Source organism: Ailuropoda melanoleuca, chromosome 8, assembly GCF_002007445.2.
Source record: "Ailuropoda melanoleuca isolate Jingjing chromosome 8, ASM200744v2, whole genome shotgun sequence".
Classification (NCBI taxonomy): domain Eukaryota; kingdom Metazoa; phylum Chordata; class Mammalia; order Carnivora; family Ursidae; genus Ailuropoda; species Ailuropoda melanoleuca.
The window spans coordinates 70,765,959-70,785,782 of NC_048225.1; the positions used below are offsets into that span (position 1 = coordinate 70,765,959).

At 39.4% G+C, this 19,824-nt stretch overlaps 1 protein-coding gene and 1 pseudogene across 7 annotated transcripts in view; both read left to right on the forward strand.

Annotated features, from left to right (window-relative positions):
* The window catches only part of RGS7 (regulator of G protein signaling 7), a 507,900-nt gene that overhangs the window by 365,531 nt on the left and 122,545 nt on the right, over window positions 1-19,824 (forward strand). The gene's annotated exons all lie outside the window — the stretch shown is intronic.
* Window positions 10,295-10,693, forward strand: LOC109489504 (annotated as a pseudogene).

The window sequence follows — 19,824 nt, forward strand, 5'->3', positions numbered from 1 at the left end:
TGGATGGGGCAGGAGAGTGAGGGGAGGAATTGGGCCCTTGGTGCATCTCTGTCCTCACTGGCACCCATTGGGAAGCATGATGTCCACACCAGTGTCTTCCGTTGGTGGCCCACTCCACTGCTTCTGTGTTATTTCTTGTTCCCATTGACAGGGCCTCTTCCTGTCTGTTTACAATCTTTGCTTCAACCAAGCTCAGTTTGGGGCACACCAACTGACTCTTCTTCACACGGGGAACGTGTACTATGCTTCCCAAGGACCTATGGTGTTTCTCTATTTTACTCTCAGTTGCACAAAAATATTCTGCTCTCCCACCATTCCAGGGCGTGAGTTTCTTTCAGGACGCCTGAGCATACACACAGCACACAGTCTTTGCAGTATGCTCCTTCTGGATTCCTGGGTCTCTATTTGGGAAACAAGGCTGTAATAATACCTTTTGCTTGTTTTTTTCATTGCTTGAAATGGTATTCTAGCATAGCAATTAGCTTTTGCTGTGTAAACCTGGTGGCTATTTTATTTATGAGCTCATAATTCTGGAAGTTTGCTTGGTTGATTTCTGCTGGGCCTTCTTCTGGATTGCAGCCAAGTGGTTGGTGGATGATCTAGGATTTGGGGGCATATTTGGTCCCTGGTATGTTGTCAGTTAGGTGCATCTCATTCTCCCTCCTCCAGCCTGCTAGCACTGGTTTCTTACTATAGTGGTTTTCAGACTTCCAACCACAACACAAGCTTGTACTCTGCCAAGGCAGGTACCATGGCCAAGTGCAGAACCAGTGTCCTTCCCTAAGGACTGTCCAAGAGGATAGGTGAACAGGTTTGGGCAGTTATTGCAAAAGTTTTCCACATCTGTATTCCTTCTGCCTTTCAGATCTTCCTTTCTATGATATGTATTATTAGCTTTCAGCTTGAGTTTGCAAAATTTATCCTCCAGAACCTATTCATCATTTATTAGTAAATATGCTTTGTGTCTAATATCATGCCGTTAATGATGGATGATATTTTGGGGCAATTTGTCAAAAGGCAAAGATTCGGTGAAGGTTGGCACCCTTTACGAAATGACTGACAGACATTAATAACTTCTTGACATCACCCTGCTCATTTGTGATCCTTGCTGCCTTCGCTGGAAGAGTTACCATTGCCAAGCTCTTGAAGTGATGCTGACCAAAGTAGGGAGTACCTTGAGAGCCTCATTCTAATGAGTGGTTAGGATTTGAAATGAGCCTCACTATAACTCCTGGATACTTAAAGAGCATTAAGTATGTCTGTGCTCTCTGGTACCCTGCTTGCTTCACCTTTCTCTTTCTTTCTGTTCACCTATGCTTCTTGAGATCCCAGTATTCCTTGACAGGCGTCTTGACATTGAAGTTGAGCCATGGGCTTCGCAGATGTGCTTGAGCTCGAATCTTGATTCAGGCACTTACTGGCTATGGGCATTGGGCAACTTAGTTAATTTCTCTCTCTCTCTCTCTCTTTTTTTTCTTCATCAGCAAAATGCTTTTAATACAGTGTTTCGTGAAGCTTAAATGAGTCAGCATTCAAGTGTGCCCAAATCTTGATTTTATTTTTAAATAGGCCAGATTCTTTTAAAACTCTGAACATTTGCGAGCACATTTAGCTAAATTGCATTCTTTAAAATGCATGCGATTTTTATACTAGCCTTCAAACACAAACTATTCTATGAAGACTTCTCTCCACAATTCAGCTCCCGGTTGCTTTTCTTTACCATGAATTATTTACATTTGCTACTACTCAATTTGTTGCTCAATTGGCACACATAATGGCAAAGGATACACGTCTTCTCTAGTCACTGACTGAAGTATCAAGATCGAACTACTCCCTTGATTTTTACTAATGAGAATCCATTGACCTGATACTAAGTTTATGGTAACCGGTGATTCGGTTTGTGTTCTTCTAAATAGTTTGGGAAAAGTAAAGAGAAAGAAATTTAAAATGTATTTTTCTTTATCTAAACCACACCCAGTGTGAAAGAAATGGTTTAAAGTGCAGATAGAAGAATAAGATTAAGAATGAATATGGATTTATCCAGAATAAAAACTTAAGCTGAATAGTTGCAAAATTTCTTCCTCTTGGAGTATTATCTATTGTAAAAATACCTAGAAAATTGAGATTCAGACAAATCAACCAGATGTTTTGCTTGTACATCATTCAACTGGGTTGAATATCTTGTCACTGAACTAGTTAAATCAAATCATGTGCACCATTAGAGTCTGTCATCTACCTCCCAACCGTCCATGAGTCCTCCAGATAAAATGATAAAAATTCTGTTAATGAATATAATAAAACTCTGTTATAAATAGCCTTCGTATCCCATGGTTTGGGTTGGCTTGCTAGAGAAATCAGCCCAAGGAACATGAGGATGTATCAGAATTGAGAAAGTATAGAATGTCTCTGTTATCCTTAATAATGTTTTATACCTGCAAAGTATTTCATGCTGTTCCAAATCATTTTAAATAGATTATTTTATTTGATTTGATAGTATTTGACAACAATATCATGCAGACATACTCATTTCACAATTGGAAAGTCAACTGACAAGAACATGAATGTCTAAAATCACACAAAAACCTGTTCAAAGAAATAGAACCTTGGTCTCCAGTCTATAGCCTGTGTGTCTTCTCCTTTTGACATAATTATTTCAGGCTTAGATTCTGCTTTTCCTTAAATGGTTGGCGACCATGAGAGGAGCATGGGTCCACCTGCCCAGATGATCCTTTACGCTGTGTCTTTTGGACTAACGTAAATGATTTTCATAGATTTGGTGTTATATTTAGCTCTTGCATCCTGGGCATACCCTTTGTTAGAGCTATTTTCTACATATTCCAATGTGTATCTATTACAGTCAAAGTAAAAAGAAACCTTTTCTGTATGCTCTTCATATTGTTTCAAACAACAATCTTGCTTGGGTGGCAGGATGATAGAAACATTTAGAACACTTGCAAATAATCAAGAGCCTTGTGTAAAAAAAAAAAAAAGCTTATAAAAATACACATTTTATTGTCCATTCTGTAAGGTATCATGTCAATATGAAAGAAATAAAGTGACTCCTTTATTATTTATTGTTCTAATGCTAGTGAACCATTCATTATAGGAAAACATTCTGGGTGTCTAAGACATTGTTTAACATTCTGGTGGTAACATGCAAGACATCATAGACCAGAGCCATCACATACACCTTTAAGAACATGGATTAGTTTGATCTAGTTCAAGATAATAGATATTACCTAAGCATACACCTTTCAAATGTGCACTTTCTGTTACAAATAAGACTTAAGGAAAACATGAATAAATTCCTCATATCTTTGGGCGCCTGCTCCCAACCCATGTCTCTGCTGCTGCAGCCAAGCTTCGTAGTTGCACACATGAGGGATAGGCTGCGGCTCTAATTATTTTCATGTGAGATGAGCAGGAAATACGGTTTCCTTTGTGTGTTCATTTCAGTGTGTTATTAGCTTCTCCTCACAAGAGAGCAGTAATTCCTTTCTACGTATCTTCCATTAGCATCCGCATTTTAAAAAATTATTGTATCTTGTGCACTTCATGTCCTCAAGAACCTCTCACTTGGTGACCACTGACCCTCGGGAATACTCTACCAAGGCAGAAAGTGAGCAAGTCTGCAGATGTTTGCTCCAGGACGTCTCCTGTTCAAAGTAATTAAAGCCCAGTCACATCCAGCCCATTGAGACCAACGGTCTCCTTTAACTTAGTATCTAACCATACTGCTTTATCCATTTATGTATCTATGTATGTATACGTATGTATATATGTTTTGTATTTGCATTTAGATACTATACTTCATAATGGAACAAGAGACTGCTCTTACCATTTGACTAGTGTAACTGTGCAGTTTCTCTACACAATTAAAACTCAAAACCCAAAGTGTACTGAAAAGTCTTCATAAAGTCCATAAATACAAGTTTTCATTACTGGAATAGGAGTCAGTACTCCCAGTATGTCTGCGATGGTTTCAGCCACCGAGAGGCCATTTTCCTATTAACAGAAGCCTTTTCTTCTTGGCTTCTGGCTGCTTTCATATTCCCTCTCTGTGGCTATATTGCAAGTAACAGTGAAAAATGATTATAATGCATTAACATTAATTAATCGGTTCCCTCCAGGTACCATGCTGGATGTTTTCCTCTTGTTTAATTCTTATAAACAGGAAGGAGACGAGAGCTCACCTGTACCGAACACCAGCAATGTGCCAACACCGTGTTGAGAACTCGATATATGTTATTTAGTCGTAAAGAAGAAAGAGAAAGAAACTTCATGAAGTACATGGTGTATCAGAAAACTAAGTCTCCGACCATGAAGCTACTAAACGATAGAACCACTCTTCAAATCCAGATACATTTGATTTCAAAACATTAACCCTTTCAGATCCAGAGAAGGAGTATCAGTTTCATCTTCCAGCTGAGGTCCCTAAGGCTTAGGGCAGAGCTGAGATGTGGAGCCTGGATCCACACCTGGTGTGGGTCAGACATGATGCCAACGTTTGTGAGAGATTCTGCAGGTGCTGTCTCTCTAGGCCAGTTCCCTCTTTTGGATTGTACTGGCCAGTGCAAATGCTGGTTCCAGAGTTTTATAATCTTTCCCATTCTTACCTGATTGGCAGATTTTTTTATATACTACTTATTAGAGTTCCCAACAATTAAGAAGAGTATAAAGACAGCTGGGAATATATTAGAATTGCTGTCTTTTTGCTTGTAAAAGTTGAACAAGCAAAATGATGCCAGAGTTCAATGTACTTTTGAATAGTTGTTTAAATTCACTTAGGCACATTTCATATCTCAGCAGAGATTGGTATTTCTATCCTATGCACTAGAAAAAACAAAACAAAAATAAAAACCAAATGGAAAAGCTCAGTTGCCCATTGGCATTGTCTAATTCTTCTAGCAGCTTGTTGACATCTCTGTTGTTTTCTTTTTTTTACGTCTTCACTGTCTATTTTATTAACCTCTTTGTGTACACATGTTCCTTTTATAGCCAACTTGAATTTGTTTTTTGTTTTGAGGAAGAAATGTAGCATACACATTTTTTATAAAAGTAGGAGGTTTGGGTGGAAGGAAAGAAAGAAAGGAAGTAAAGAAGGAAAGCATGAAGAAGGAAAGAAAAGTAGAAGGGATTTGCTAAAGCTAATAAAGCCTGGAGCATAGGACATCACTGAAAATAGGCCAATTCACCAGGATCGGCCTGCCACTCAGAAAAGGACAGGGAAATGTAGGTGATTATATCCGTTATCCAGAGGGAGCCATAGACTGTTGGGTAAGAGCTGTTTGAAAAGTCAGGCCCTTTTATCTTTTATTAAGATAACAGCACTTTTTATTTCCCAGCTGAAGAATGAGTTAGGATATTCCCCTCTCTATTTGAGCTGAGAACAAGGCTATTTGTCCTATTCATAAAGTTTTTCTGATTGTTATATCTAGGAATGGCAAGAAATGTTCACAACAGCAGCATAGAGCACATGATAGCAGTGCTCACGGAAGCTTTGTGACCGGAATGTGATCCCACCATGGCATGAATGCAGCTGTCTCTCCACCGTCATTTGGTTGCAAACCATACACAAAGATTATTGCTCTCACAGTAAAATAAAATAAAATAAAATAAAATAAAATAAAATAAAATAAAATAAAATAAAATAATGGGTCTAAGAAACTCAATATAACATAATATGATTTTTATATTTTGAAAATTCCCCTGTAAGCAAGGAAGACTTTCTGTCTCATGAAACTAAAATGCCTTTTGTGTTTTGCAGTTATGTTATAATTGCAGTGATTGGTTCTTCTGGAACTGTCCAGAATTGCTCCTTTCCGCCGTGCTCGCGAATACCTGAGCGTCGTATACACCATGTAGAATTCTGATTGATTCCATTTCATGGAAGGCACACACTCGGACTGTGATTTTGTCATTTTCTAGAGATAACTGCTCTTTTAATTTAAGCCAGTTTTTTGGAAGGGGATCTACCAGACGTCACTAGCACTTTGATACTATGGAATAGCCACAAAAAGAGGGGGCAACAGATTTTGAGACTGTCGGGGTGACTTGGCTATTTCAGCCTGACATTTGGTTTTTTCCTCTGTGGGGTTCATGCATGAAAACATCTGTGGTCTGGGTCGTTGTGGGCCTCTTTGTAAGCAGCGATGGACACACACTTGTTTATCACCCTTCTGAGAGCTTCACCGCGGAAGCCTTAGCCTTGGGTTGGCCCAAGGCTGCCCTGGGTTGCCTTGGTTGTTTCCTCGGGGGCCCCCTAATAACTGCTTGGCACATTGTTCAACAGACTTTTTGTGGGGTAGATGTCAGATGTGACATGTCGTACCTTAGGATGCACCCATTTTTCTTAACACGTTTTTATTTATGAAAAACCATTATAAACCCACTGTAGGTAATCTGGGAAATATAAGGTGGAGAATAAGAAGCATCCATAAAAAGTACTCAGATAGCCACAGTTAAACTCTAGCGTATCTTCCCAGTCTTTGAAGGTGTGAGCTGTCACTGGCTTTGTTTTGGGAGCTAGTCCCACCCCATGTCTGCCCCTCCCCATATCTGGTAGTGTTCCTGGGCCGCTCCTGAGCCAGTGTCTCATGTCCCTTCCCCCCACCTACTTGTGGGGCCCTCCTCCTTGCCAGAGCCTCAGTGCCCTTCAGAGATGGTAGTGCTCTAGAGCAATGACCCTCTGCTCCCGTCACTTTGACGCCAGCCCAGGGCACCACTCCGACCTGGGTGCTGGGAACCCTGTACCTCTTCAGGGACTTGCACTTCCATCTCCCAGACTCACTTTTCGCAAGATGTCTTTGAGCCCCACAGTGAGTAGAAGGAAAATACATCACAGAGAGTAACTGTTACCCCTTCTCAGTCCAGATCTGTCTGTGCGTCCTTTACAAGCTGTTTTCTTGTTGCCCTCTTCACATCTAGGGACAGTGGCCAGCATCCCTGACACTGAGAATCTTCCAGGCATATTCAGGCCCAGCGTCTGGGCTTAATTAATTCCTAGGGTACAGTTTCCTTCATCTTACTGTTGGCCACAGTTTCTGAATTCTCATATCTGACTCCAGGACTGACCTCTTCTAAGGATATGTTTGAGGACTGACCTCTTTCAAGGGCGTGTTGACATAACACCACCCCTGCTGACAGGCCTGGACTGTGGCTCCACTGTCACATGACGGTCTGACTTCAGGACATTTCGCAGGGTCTGGGGCACGTAGTCACTAGAATGTGAGGTGTGTGAGTAGAAGGTTTTCATTTTGTCTTTGCGCTCTGGCACATAGTGGGCATTTAAATATTATTGAATTGAATATTTTTAACAAAGAGAATAGTAATATAATAAACAGGCTGTTGTTATCTTTTATCTTTCACATTTCAGAATTCATGGTTCACACTCTAGTTGGAGGCTCACCTCGAAGTGAAAAACCATAGGTTCCCATGACCCTCCATGACATCCAGAGTGTTCAGTTATCAAACAGAAAGTGAAACTTCCCAGGGTTATCAAGCCATAGGTTTCAAATAATATATTTTTCTCTAAGTCCAGTCAAGGACAGATGTTATCCAACCACAGCTCTAATGTTCTGAAACAGCCTAAGGAGTTTGCTTTTATTCCATGGAAAAAATGAGTTTTATGAGCAAATAGTAGCTCCTCTTAGAAACAAAACATGATTTATTGGCTGAAATATTATAGCACACTGGAAAACCCCAGTAAAGGCATAGCAAGGATAATAGAGTCTCATAAAAATCATAAAAAGACAAATTTATCATTTGAACATCTATCTGTAGCCTGAAATGATATTATATTAAGTGAAATAACTGCTTTAGGTTATGCTTTGATTTTCTTTTTCCTGACAATTTTTCAATAAACGTAAAGCCATTGGAAAGTATCCTGACACCCTGCAGATATCCTGTTTTTTCTAACATGATTCCAGGTCGGACCACTTGCTTCCAGCTTAGAAAAGTAGCTATTGAAGACATCTCTTTTCCTACAGTGTAGGGAGAGAAAGTAGGTCAGCTTTTCTGGAATGACACTTTTATGTTGGCCAATAGCAGGAGATAAGGTGAAGGTGTTGGGTGGTTGGGCTTGCAACGCCCTGAATTGCTCTTCTGAGACATTTCTGCTCAATCTGGTAAACGATGATCAGCCGTCAGGAAGGAGAATATCCTGTCCCTCTACAAATAGGTAAATTACCATTGCCTTGCCTTTATAGAAACATGAACCCTAAATTTTATTAATGTTTACCAGCTCCCATCTGGGCCCCCAAATATGATAAATAGGCCTAATTTACTAACATATGGGCAATGGTAGCCTAGTAAGATTTTGGTCACTGATGCAGTACCATAAACAGAAAAAAAGTATTGAAAGTACGAAAGACTTTTAAATCCAGTGCCTTACCTTGCCTTTAACCACACCCCAACTGTTCCATCCAGCCTCTTACAAGAGAAATAAGAGCAGAGAGTTGGGTATGAGTGTCTGGCAGCTGGGGGCCCCTCCTCGCTGGCATTGCTGAGAAGGAGGACCTTATATAGCTCCTTCTCATGCCTCCGCTCTTTGTCCACCTGCCTGCAGATTCTGTCAAATGTCCACACGCATTGCGTATTCACTCACTTAAGCAAATCTTGAGGACAGGTCTTCCAGGGGCTGCCACTGAAAGTTAAATAAGGCTGTGAGGTTGGGAATACCTCTGTAACTAGTAATTGAGACATTTGAGCAAACAATGGATTTTAGGCACACCATCTCACAGGAAAAGGTGCAAATTGACAGGGATGTAGACAGTTTAAAAATAGAGTGGGGCAGAAGTGTAGCTATGGCTTAGATTACATCATACAAATGATGCAAAATTCTCCCATCACTTTAAACAAGGCTTCTGTGGAATGTTATATTCTATGAGTAATGTGGAAGATAGAAGCCCAGGCTTCTCCCTGTGATGTGATGCTGTCATCATACAGAAACCAGGCTTGCAGATAGGGTCATTCATGCATTTAATAATTACGTACACGCAAAATGTGCTCGTCCTGCAGTGCTGATGAGTATACCCATACTGCCCCTCTCACAGGCAAGACAGCCATCTGAGGAATCATTATACCAACAACAAAACAGTCAGCCACTGCAACGCACAAATGCTTCCAATTTCCCCTCAGCTTGTCCATCCAGTAATCCACTGACAGCGTCTAATCCCTGGTCAATCTCATTATGTTCCTGTCTCTACCTGAAATTGTGCACACATTATAGAAAAGTTACTCAATGCTCTAGATCATTGCCCCCAAGATGTCACAGTTTCCAACTCCAGTCAGGCCTTCAGGGTCTCCTGGCAGTCGTGTTTTCCTAGTCATAGCTCCTATGCAAGGGGGAGATTATTCAATGCCCTCATTTTCCTGAAGTCTCCCAACAGACACATTCTCTGTCACCCTCGGCATCAGACCATAACTTCTTAGAGAAAATATAAATCAAAGAGGAAATTTGTCAACGTTCTGACTCTTTGTGCCTCACAAAACCATGACAGTGTCTACAGCCATTCTTGCATCCTTTTCCATCTGGGTTAGGCTTCCTATCCTTATTATCCTGACCTTTTGTACCACCTCAGGGTTCCTATTCCTCTTGTCTGTGCTGAACTACCATATATTTACCAGTTTATTCTCCATTTTTTTTCCATCACAAAACACTCCCGTATTGATAGGTGTTCTATCCTAGCCACTGTCCTCTCTCTTAGTTTTACAAATGCAGTTGTACTTTCCGTCTCTAATCCCTATCTCTATAATTCCTCTCTCAATTCACTGATATCTTGCTTGCATCCTCCATTTATAATCTGAAACTTTATTTAGTACAGCCAGTTAATATTCTTCGTTACAAAATCCAGTGATCATTTCTCAGTCCTTAATCTAACCTCATGTAGCATTTTTCATTCGTTCATGTCTTCCTACGCCATCCTCTGGTTTGCGCAGAAATTTTCTCACCGTCCAACTTAGTATTCTTCACAGATTTCTCTACTTGTCTCTTTACTGTCAGGGTTTTTGAGACCCAAACATGGTCTTTCTCATTTATTGGCTCTCCTCAGGCCACGTACTTCTTTATTTTATTCACGACTGGTGTGAATACTCATCTAGGATTCCTTCCGAGTTCCGAGTTCCTGGTCTATAGATCCAACTATCTTGTAGGGATTTTTCACTTGGAGTTTTAACAGGCATTTCATTTACTCAACAAATCAAAATTGACTTCATCGTTTTATCCCCAAATCTTTGTAGACTTCTCCTTTTAAATATCTTTCCACTGCTCTTACTGCCATCTTTCCCTGCTGCCATGATGGTCCACATGAATGTCTTGGCAAATGCTCTCAAAGTCATTAACAATGCTGAAAAGAGAGGCAAATGCCAGGTTCTTATTAGGCTATGCTCCAAGGTCATCATCCAGTTTCAACTGTGATGATGAAGCATGGTTAGTTACATTGGTGAATTTGAAATCATTGATGATCATAGAGCTGGGAAAATTGTTGTGAACCCATAGGCAGGTTAAGCAAGTGTGGAGTGATCAGCTCCAGATTTGGTGTACAACTCAGAGATCTAGAAAAATGGCAGAACAATCTGCTTCTATCTTGCCAGTTTGGTTTCATCGGACTAACAACCTCACCTGGCATCATGGACCATGAAGAAGCAAGGACAAAAAGACACAGGAGGGAAAATCCTAGGATTCTTTTCCTGAGGATACAATACATATGTGCAAATAAAATGCCTCAATGAGGAAAAAAAAAAAAGGTCTCCGCACTTATTCCAACCACAGTCTCATCTCACTGGAAACAACCAGTCTTCTAACTCATAGCCCTTTTTCTTTCTCCCACACCCATATATTCATGTCACCTGTCTAAAATGACCTTTCTAAAACTCCATCTGAGCATGTCTCTTTGGCGATTTCATAACCCTAATAGATCCCCCATTGCCCATAGGATAAAGTCCAAACTTTTTAGCTTGACTGTGAAACCTGTTTGGGTGTAGCTGTTTGCCGCTGCGTCTGCAGCCCAGAACTTCCTGCCTCACAGTGTGCCTCGCAGCCAGATTGCTGGCTGTTTGTTAAATGATGCTATCCTCTGGGTCACAACTGTTTCCATGTGCTGTTTTCTTTGCTTGCAGCCTCCTCTTTGCTTCATGGCTCCTGTCTTTATTTAGGATTTAAGTTATGTATTAACTCCTTTAGAAAACTTTCCTGGCCTCCCAAGATTGGATTGGATGTCTTTCTAATGTATTTCCAGGGGCGCCTGGGTGGCACAGCGGTTAAGCTTCTGCCTTCGGCTCAGGGTGTGATCCCGGCGTTACGGGATCGAGCCCCACGTCAGGCTCATCTGCTATGAGCCTGCTTCTTCCTCTCCCACTCCCCCTGCTTGTGTTCCCTCTCTCGCCGGTTGTCTCCTATCTCTGTCAAATAGATAAATAAATAAAATCTTAAAAAAAAAAAAAAAACAACTTAATGTATTTCCAGAAGACTGCACTTACCTCATTGAAATTCTTATTACATGGTGTGGTTGAGTGCCCTTTTATCTGCCTATTTTGCCTATTAAATAGACTACACACTTCTTAAGGAAAGGGCTGGCACCTTTCTTTGGTTCTTTTNTGTTCCCTCTCTCGCCGGTTGTCTCTATCTCTGTCAAATAGATAAATAAATAAAATCTTAAAAAAAAAAAAAAAACAACTTAATGTATTTCCAGAAGACTGCACTTACCTCATTGAAATTCTTATTACATGGTGTGGTTGAGTGCCCTTTTGTCTGCCTGTTTTGCCTATTAAATAGACTACACACTTCTTAAAGAAAGGGCTGGCACCTTTCTTTGGTACTTTCCCCATGTGTTGAATAAATGAATGAATGACCTATACATTTGGAAATCAAAGCTTTGAAATTAGATGAGCTTGCCAAAGAAGAAAGCATATAGAAAGAGTAAAGGCAAATGGGAGCCTTAGCAAAGACATTTTCAGGAGACTTCCTCACTGTAGAGTTTGGGAGGACAACGGCAGAGAAGAGTTTGGGAGCTGGCGAGAAAGACAGCAAAGTAGATCGAGGGTGGAGGGCATCAAACAGAGAGTCTCAGGAAGAGATTCATCAGTGGCTTGTTAAAGAGAGAAGACTGAGCGAGGGGAAGGTGCAGCACTTTTGTGGTAGGAAGTCATTGCAACCTTTCTGAGCAGAATGAGTAAAGCTTTCGGTTCAGAAGACAGAGCACAGGGAGCTAGTGACTTTTTCGTGTCCTGTCATCACAAGGAACCCTTCAAATTTAGTTAGAAAGAGCGTGCCAGTAGGTAGCGTAGCACTCGTCAAATTCCTGGTCTGTGTCTGGTATGTTTGGGCACCTCAGTTGTTGGAACAGCAGTTTTCATTCAAAGTAAGTGAAAATAAATGTGAGCATAATAACAGCAAAAAATGCTTGCCCCCTTTAAATTGGAATGATGATTTCTGCATAGAAGAGATGGCACTCCTGTGATTTCACTAAAGTGCATCTCGATTGACTCTTTTTTATTACATTTTTAATTTTAATTCCAGTCTAGTTAACATACAGCGTTATATTAGTTTCGGGCATACAATATAGTGATTCAGCAATTCTGTACATTCCTCAGTGCTCATCATGGCAAGTGCACTCTTTAATCCCCATCACCTGTTTCCCCATCCCCCGCCCAGCTCCCCTCTGGTGACCAACAGTGTGTTCTCTAGAGTTCAGAGTCTGTTGCTTGGTTTCTCTCTCTCTCTTTCACTCTCTCTCTCTTTCCTTCACTCATTTGTTTTGTTTCTTAAATTCCACATACGAGTGAAATCATATGATCATAGTCTTTCTCCGACGGACTTATTTCACTTAGCAGAATGCCCTCTAGTTCCATCCACGTTGCTGCAAATGGCAAGATTTCATTCTTTTCTTTTTTAGATTTCATTCTTTTTCATGACTTAATTACACACACACACACACACACACACACACACACCACATCTTCTTTATCCTTCATCTATTGATGGACACTTGGACTGCTTCCGTATCTCGGCCGTTGTAAATAATGCTGCTGTGAACAGTGGTTCATGTTTCCCTTTGAATTAGTGTTTTCATATTTCAGGGTTGGATACCCAATAGTGTGATTGTTGGATTGTAGGATTTACATTTAGCTTTTTGAGGAACTTCCGTATCGTTTGCCACAGTGGTTACATTCCCACCAACAGTGCAAGAGGATTCCTTTTTTTCCACATCCTCCCCGACACTTGTTTTTTGTGTTTTTGATTTTAGCCATCTGACCAATGTGAGGTGATAGCTTATTAATAACAGTAAATTTCTACTGAAAGCTGAAATGAGCTCCCGACTTGGAATAGATTCTTTTGCTCTAAGGCGACAGAATGATGGTGGGGTTCATCCATATGTCTGGGACCGCATCCTGATGTTGCTGTTGTATTATCTGAAAGAAAGGAGGAGGTGGTAGAGAAGATTAAAAAGGGAAACAAATATTACTGTGAAGCCTTTATTTCTCCGATACAGTATGTTTCCCTGCCATTGCATACTTGTTAACTTAAAAAAAGGTGATATTTTAATATCATTGATACTATCTTAACCCAACTTTGTTCTCTTCGTATTAAAGTTGGCTGCATTTACATGCCTTATTTTGCAAACTATTTTTACTACTTCCACGATTTTAATCAATAAAAACTAAATTCAAGTAACAAGTTCTATTATTAATTATTTAATACAAATTTCTGGAAAAAATAAACGTTTCTGGAAGCAACCATTTGTTATTCATAGCTTTTGTCTCTTTTCTCCCAATTTCAAAATTTATCTTAATAATCAAATTCAAATTCCGAACATGCTAAAGAATTAATACGATTAAAATGGATTCTACCATTCAGCATATCTTTATTCATAACCTCACTTCATAGACCACTCCAGTCAGACATTTTTGTAATTAGACTGAAGTCTTTACTAACATTTTTTTCATGTGAATAAAATGCATTTGCATTATTTAGCATAGTTAAGTCTCAAGCTGTGTTGCTTTTATAAAGTTTTCACATTCAGAATTTGTTTCAGTTCATTTCTTCTAAAACTGTGTTTTCAGTTCACTGTTACACAATGCAGAATCGCTTCTTGTGGGCAAAATTAAGGGACTGGGCCCATTTATGTCATTGGTGGAGGGATGGGTAAGGCTGCAAGTTCCAGGAGTCTCACCTCAAATGCCATAAGTCTCCTGAGTTTTTTACTTGATTTTTAAAAGTTGGGGTCAAAGATTTCTCGAAGGAAAATAAATTGAGTTTAGCCGTTTTCTATTCCAAATGTATGTAGCCATGTACTCTAATGTAAAATATGGACTGGTGGGTTGAAATAACTTTTGTGCTCACACTAGGTATTAATTAAAAACAGAGATGATGATATTTGAAGTTTTTCTATCCTCTATTGTTTTCAAAACTTAATAAATTCTCAAGGTTTCTTAAACACTGTGATTTTTAGATACAAAATAACAAGCTTAAAATCCTTTCATACAGATTACATAGTTTCCTCTTATTTATTCTTAGAGCAACTATTAGATGTGTGGCTTCAATCAAGACATTGATTCTTAATTTAGTCTTTTATTTATTTTTTAAAGATTTTATTTATTTATGTGACAGAGAGACAGCCAGCAAGAGAGGGAACACAGCAGGGGAGTGGGAGAGGAAGAAGCAGGCTCATAGCAGAGGAGCCCCATGTGGGACTCGATCCCAGAACGCCGGAATCACGCCCTGAGCTGAAGGCAGACGCTTAACAACTGCGCTACCCAGGCGCCCCTTAATTTAGTCTTTTAAAAGCAATATATCAGCCCCTGAAATGCAAGCTTTAATCATATTTATTATCAGAGCGAAGTGGGCATTTGTTATAAATATCAAAGAAATACTCAAAAATAAATATTTTTTGAAGTTAAACTCACTTTCCCTTACTTTATTTTCAATACAAATGATATATTCCACAGGTAGCAGGTGTAAAGTGCATGACCAGGGAAACAAAGAGTTTAAGCAGAGTACCTATCCTTCAGGATCCTTATGAAATAATAGGAAAGACGAAAACCAGAGCACAATTAGTTACAATAAAAGATATCAGGCATTGGGAGCTCAGCGGAGGGAAGGCCCACTCGTGGGGGAATTAGAAAGGCCTTCGTAAGGGAAGCCTCTATTTGAGTGGACTTTGGGAATTACATCTAATTTTACCCGGCAACGGTAAGCAAGGAGGCTTTTCTCGGTGTAAGAAATTCTAGAGCAAAGGCACAGAGGCGAGATCCAGCCTGCTCCGGGTCATCTACTTGAACTGCGAGAATGAGGGAACTTAGTGTAAAGGCAGGGCTGGGGCAGGAGGAGCTAAGGAGCAAGTTTCCTGTAGAGGAGGGATGAAACTTGTCCCAAGGACAGCATTAAGGAATGCGCTGGGTGATGGGGAGATCTTGGAACCTTTGAATAGATTTAAGTTGCAAAGTAACAAAACAATAGCCACATTTGTTTGTTTCTCTACTATGTTAAATAACTTTGGCGGCATTATCTTTGATCCTTAGAACAAATACAGGGTTAAGAGTTTGTTCTTTAGAAGATCAAAGGCCAATACTGTGGAACATAGATTAGAAGACAGCCAGCCAGAAGCCCTTTGGGGAGGTGACCGATTGTCTTTCATCTCTTTTTTTCTATTGCCTTTATTCAGGGAGCTTGAAAACAATTTAAACTCTCCCACATTATTGAATGAAATTCCATTGATTGCTGTCTGCCCTTTCTTCCAGTCCCCATTCCCTTGTGGTTAATGCCTTCCATTAGTATGACACATTTGTCACAACTAATGAACCAATATTGATACATGATCAACTAAAGTCTATATTTTATTTGGATTTTCTTTCCTTTTTAACTAATGTCCTTCTTCTGTCCCAGGATCCCATCCAGGTTATCACATTACCTTTAGTTTTCATGTCTTGGTAACCATCTCTAGACCATGAGAATTTCTCAGACTCTCCTGTTGCTTATGACCTTGACAGTTTTGAGTAATGGTCAGGCATTTTATAAACTGTCCCTGAATTGGAATTTATTTGATGTTTTGTTTTTTGTTTTGTTTTGTTCTGCATGATTAGACCGGGTTTTTAGGTTTGGGGCAGGAAAACCACAGAGATAAAATGTCATTTTCATCACATCAGACAACGATTGCTCTATTTACCATCCCTATTGGTTTGCCTTTTCCAGAATGTCATATGAATGGAGTCATGGAGTCTGTAACCTTTTTAGACTGGATCCTTTCAGTTAGTAATATGCACTTAAGGGTACATGTAATAATGGGTGCATGCCAAACGGACACGGGAGCCAACTGAAAGAGTTCCCAATGGCCAGAGATGGAACAGTTTTTGCAACAAAATAAATTAAGTAGCATTGGATTATATCTTAAAGTATAAAAACTACATCCATAAGTTCATGCTGTTATAAATGAATGATTGGATACATAAATAAGGGATATATAAACAAAGCTTCCCCTGCCAAGAAATGCCAAATAACTTATGTATATATTTTATCCTGAATGAGGTGAAGCATGACTCCTTACTCTTTTAAGTTGGGCTACATTCAGTAACTTCTTTCCAAAGAACCGTATGAGGTCACTTTACGGTGAGCTGTACGTCATCAGTGATAAGGTCTGTGTCTAGGTTCATTGGGTTTCCTTTTACACAACAATTGGTTATGTAAGACAACAAATAATGCTGGGAAAAAAGTATCCTTTTTTTCTATTAAATACCCTTTGCACCTTTGTCTAAAATCAATTGCCTGGGTCTGTTTCTGGGCTCTGTATTCTGTTCTGGCCATCTATTTGTTCTTTCACCAATACTGTACTATCTTTATTACTATAGCTTTAAAGTAAATCTTGAGGTCATATACTGTGAATCTTCCAACTTCGTTTTTATTCTTTAGTGTCGTGTTGGTTATTATGGGTCTTTTGCCTTTCCATATGAATTCTGGAATCATTCTTTTTATTATTTAAAGTCGGTTAGCCAACATACCGAACATTCTATCAGTATCTACAAAACAGCTTGCTGGGATTTTGATTGGTATTGCCATGAATCTGTGCATCAAATTGAAACAAATGGTACCTTAAAAATAGTGAGTGTTCCAGTCCATGAACATGAAATATGTCTCCATTTAAAAATTTTATTTGATTTCTTTTGTCAGTGTTTTCTTATTTTTTTTTCCATGCAGATCCTGTATCTATTTTGTTAGGTTTATCACTAAGGGAAAGAAAAGTTGTATCGATGCTCTAAGTAAGGAAGACTGGGCTGTGTCTCAGGGCCTGTCTCTGCAGATTTTCAGGGGGAGGTTTGTCCTACAACCTTCGTTGTCAGAATTGCTCCAGGAAAAGTTGATTTTTAGCTTGTTCAGCTTTCCTTGTTGTGAGGATGGAAGTGATCTCTTCTAAGCTCTTTGTCATCTCATTGGAAACCAGAAGTCATTGTTTGCTGTTTTAGGCATAATTATTCTACTGCATTGTGAGTTTTGAAGATAGAAACAGAGAGAATGTTATATTCTCTTTTGTACCCGTGGAATGAAACCAAGCAGAAAGTGAATAATTATATGTTAGATGGATAGTAAAATGGATGGATGGATGGGTGGATGAAAGGATGGATGGATGAAGAAATGAAGACTCATGGAATAAATTGCTAAAGCCTGGTATGAATCAGTAATAGAGAAAAATTTAAAGGAAATACACAGGGACTATAATTTAAGTAATTATGTAAGATAAGTGTAGGGAACAAATCAAAAATGAAGAATTAGAAAGGAAAACATTTTCAGGAGAATTGGAGAGAAATTGAAGGCACAGCATTCTTCCCACAAATCTAATACTCTTCCGTGCCTAGTCTAACCCAGCCTTTCTCAAAGCCTGCACTGGTAACTCTGGGTGTATTTTTCTTTCACTCATGCTAGGTATAATAAGACTGTTAATTTTAGCTAAAATTCAATATGTAGTACAATTCATATTAATTCAAACTAAAGCAAGACACCATTTATTCCAGCAAATGAAGAATGAGGAAATAAATACTAATGCCAAGTGGTTCACAAGTTTACAGGGAAACATACATTTATAACCTCCTGGTGAGAATTTAAATTATATACATTTTTAGAAATTAAGTTTGTAGTGTATAGTAATGCTTTAAAAATATCTGTAACTTTTGACTCCATTATATTATTTCTAAGAATTTGTTCTATGAAATAATATAGGATTCATGTGTCCATTTTTGCTGATATATTTTTTAGTTGCTTGTACTTTTGTGGAAAATTAAGGCACTGATAAGATAGCAAACCAAAGAAGTAAATAAACAAATGAAAAACAACTAAAAAAAAAGTTCCAACTCACACGGAGCTTACGTTTTTGTTGGAAAAGATTAATAATAAATAGATAAATGTTTCCTATGGTAAGTGGTGATGCGTGCTATGAAGAGAAGACAACGTAGTAAAAGGACATGTAGGGAGCGAATCCTAGTTCATACTAGCCGGTGGGAGGAAGTGGGGTATTTAGCTCTCTGGAGGGAGAATGCTGGCATTCCAGGCAGAGAAAACAGGAAATGCAAAGCCTAGAGGCAGGCACATGCCTGGTATGTTGGAGGTACAGCAAGGAGGTCTGTATGCTAGAGCAGGACATGTGAAGGGTGGGTAATAGGGGAGGAAGACAGAGAAGTAACTGGTGGCCAGATCACGTAGGATTTTCCAAGGCCAAGTCAAGGAATTTGAGCTCTAAGAAATATGAAAACTTGTTGTAAGATTTTACTAAGAATGACATGATCTGATTTACTTTTTTTTTTTTTAAGATTTTATTTATTTATTTGACAGAGATAGACACAGCCAGCGAGAGAGGGAACACAAGCGGGGGGGTGGGAGAGGAAGAAGCAGGCTCATAGCGGAGGAGCCTGATGTGGGGCTCGATCCCATAACACCAGGATCACGCCCTGAGCCGAAGGCTGAGCCGAAGGCAGACGCTTAACCGCTGTGCCACCCAGGCGCCCCTGATTTACATTTTTTTTTAAATTTTTTATTTATTTATAAGACAGAGATAGAGACAGCCAGCGAGAGAGGGAACACAAGCAGGGGGAGTGGGAGAGGAAGAAGCAGGCTCATAGCAGAGGAGCCTGATGTGGGGCTCAATCCCATAACGCCGGAATCACGCCCTGAGCCGAAGGCAGACGCTTAACCACTCTGCCACCCAGGCGCCCCCTGATTTACATTTTTAATTGAAGAATAATGGACATACAATATTGTATTAATTTCAGGGGTATAACGCAGTGATTCAGTATTTATATACATTAGAAAATGCTCACCACAGTAAATCAAGTGACCATCTGTCACCAAAGGTGTTACAATATTGACTATATTCTCTATGGTGAATATAGTTAGGGTGTATATATAGATATAGTATATAATATATACAGATATAGTGAATCTATATCCCTGTGTTGTATTCATTTTATAACTGGAAGATTGAACTTCCTAATCCCCTTCACCAATTCCGTCCATCCTCCAACCCCCTCCTCTCTGGTAACCATCACTTTGTTCTCTGTATCTATGAGTCTGTTTCTGTTTTGGCTTGTTTGTCCATTTGTTTTGTTTTTTAGGCTCCACACATAAGTGGAATCATATGGTATTTGTCTTTCTCTGGCTGACTTAATTTCACTTCATGTAATATCCTCTAGTTCCACCCATGTTATCACAAATGGCAAGATCGCTTACTTTTTTGTTCCATTGTGTGTGTGTGAGAGAGAGAGAGAGAGAGAGAGAGAGAGACAGAAATCACATTTTCTTTTGTGATTTCTTTGATGGACACTTGGATTGTTTCCATATCATGG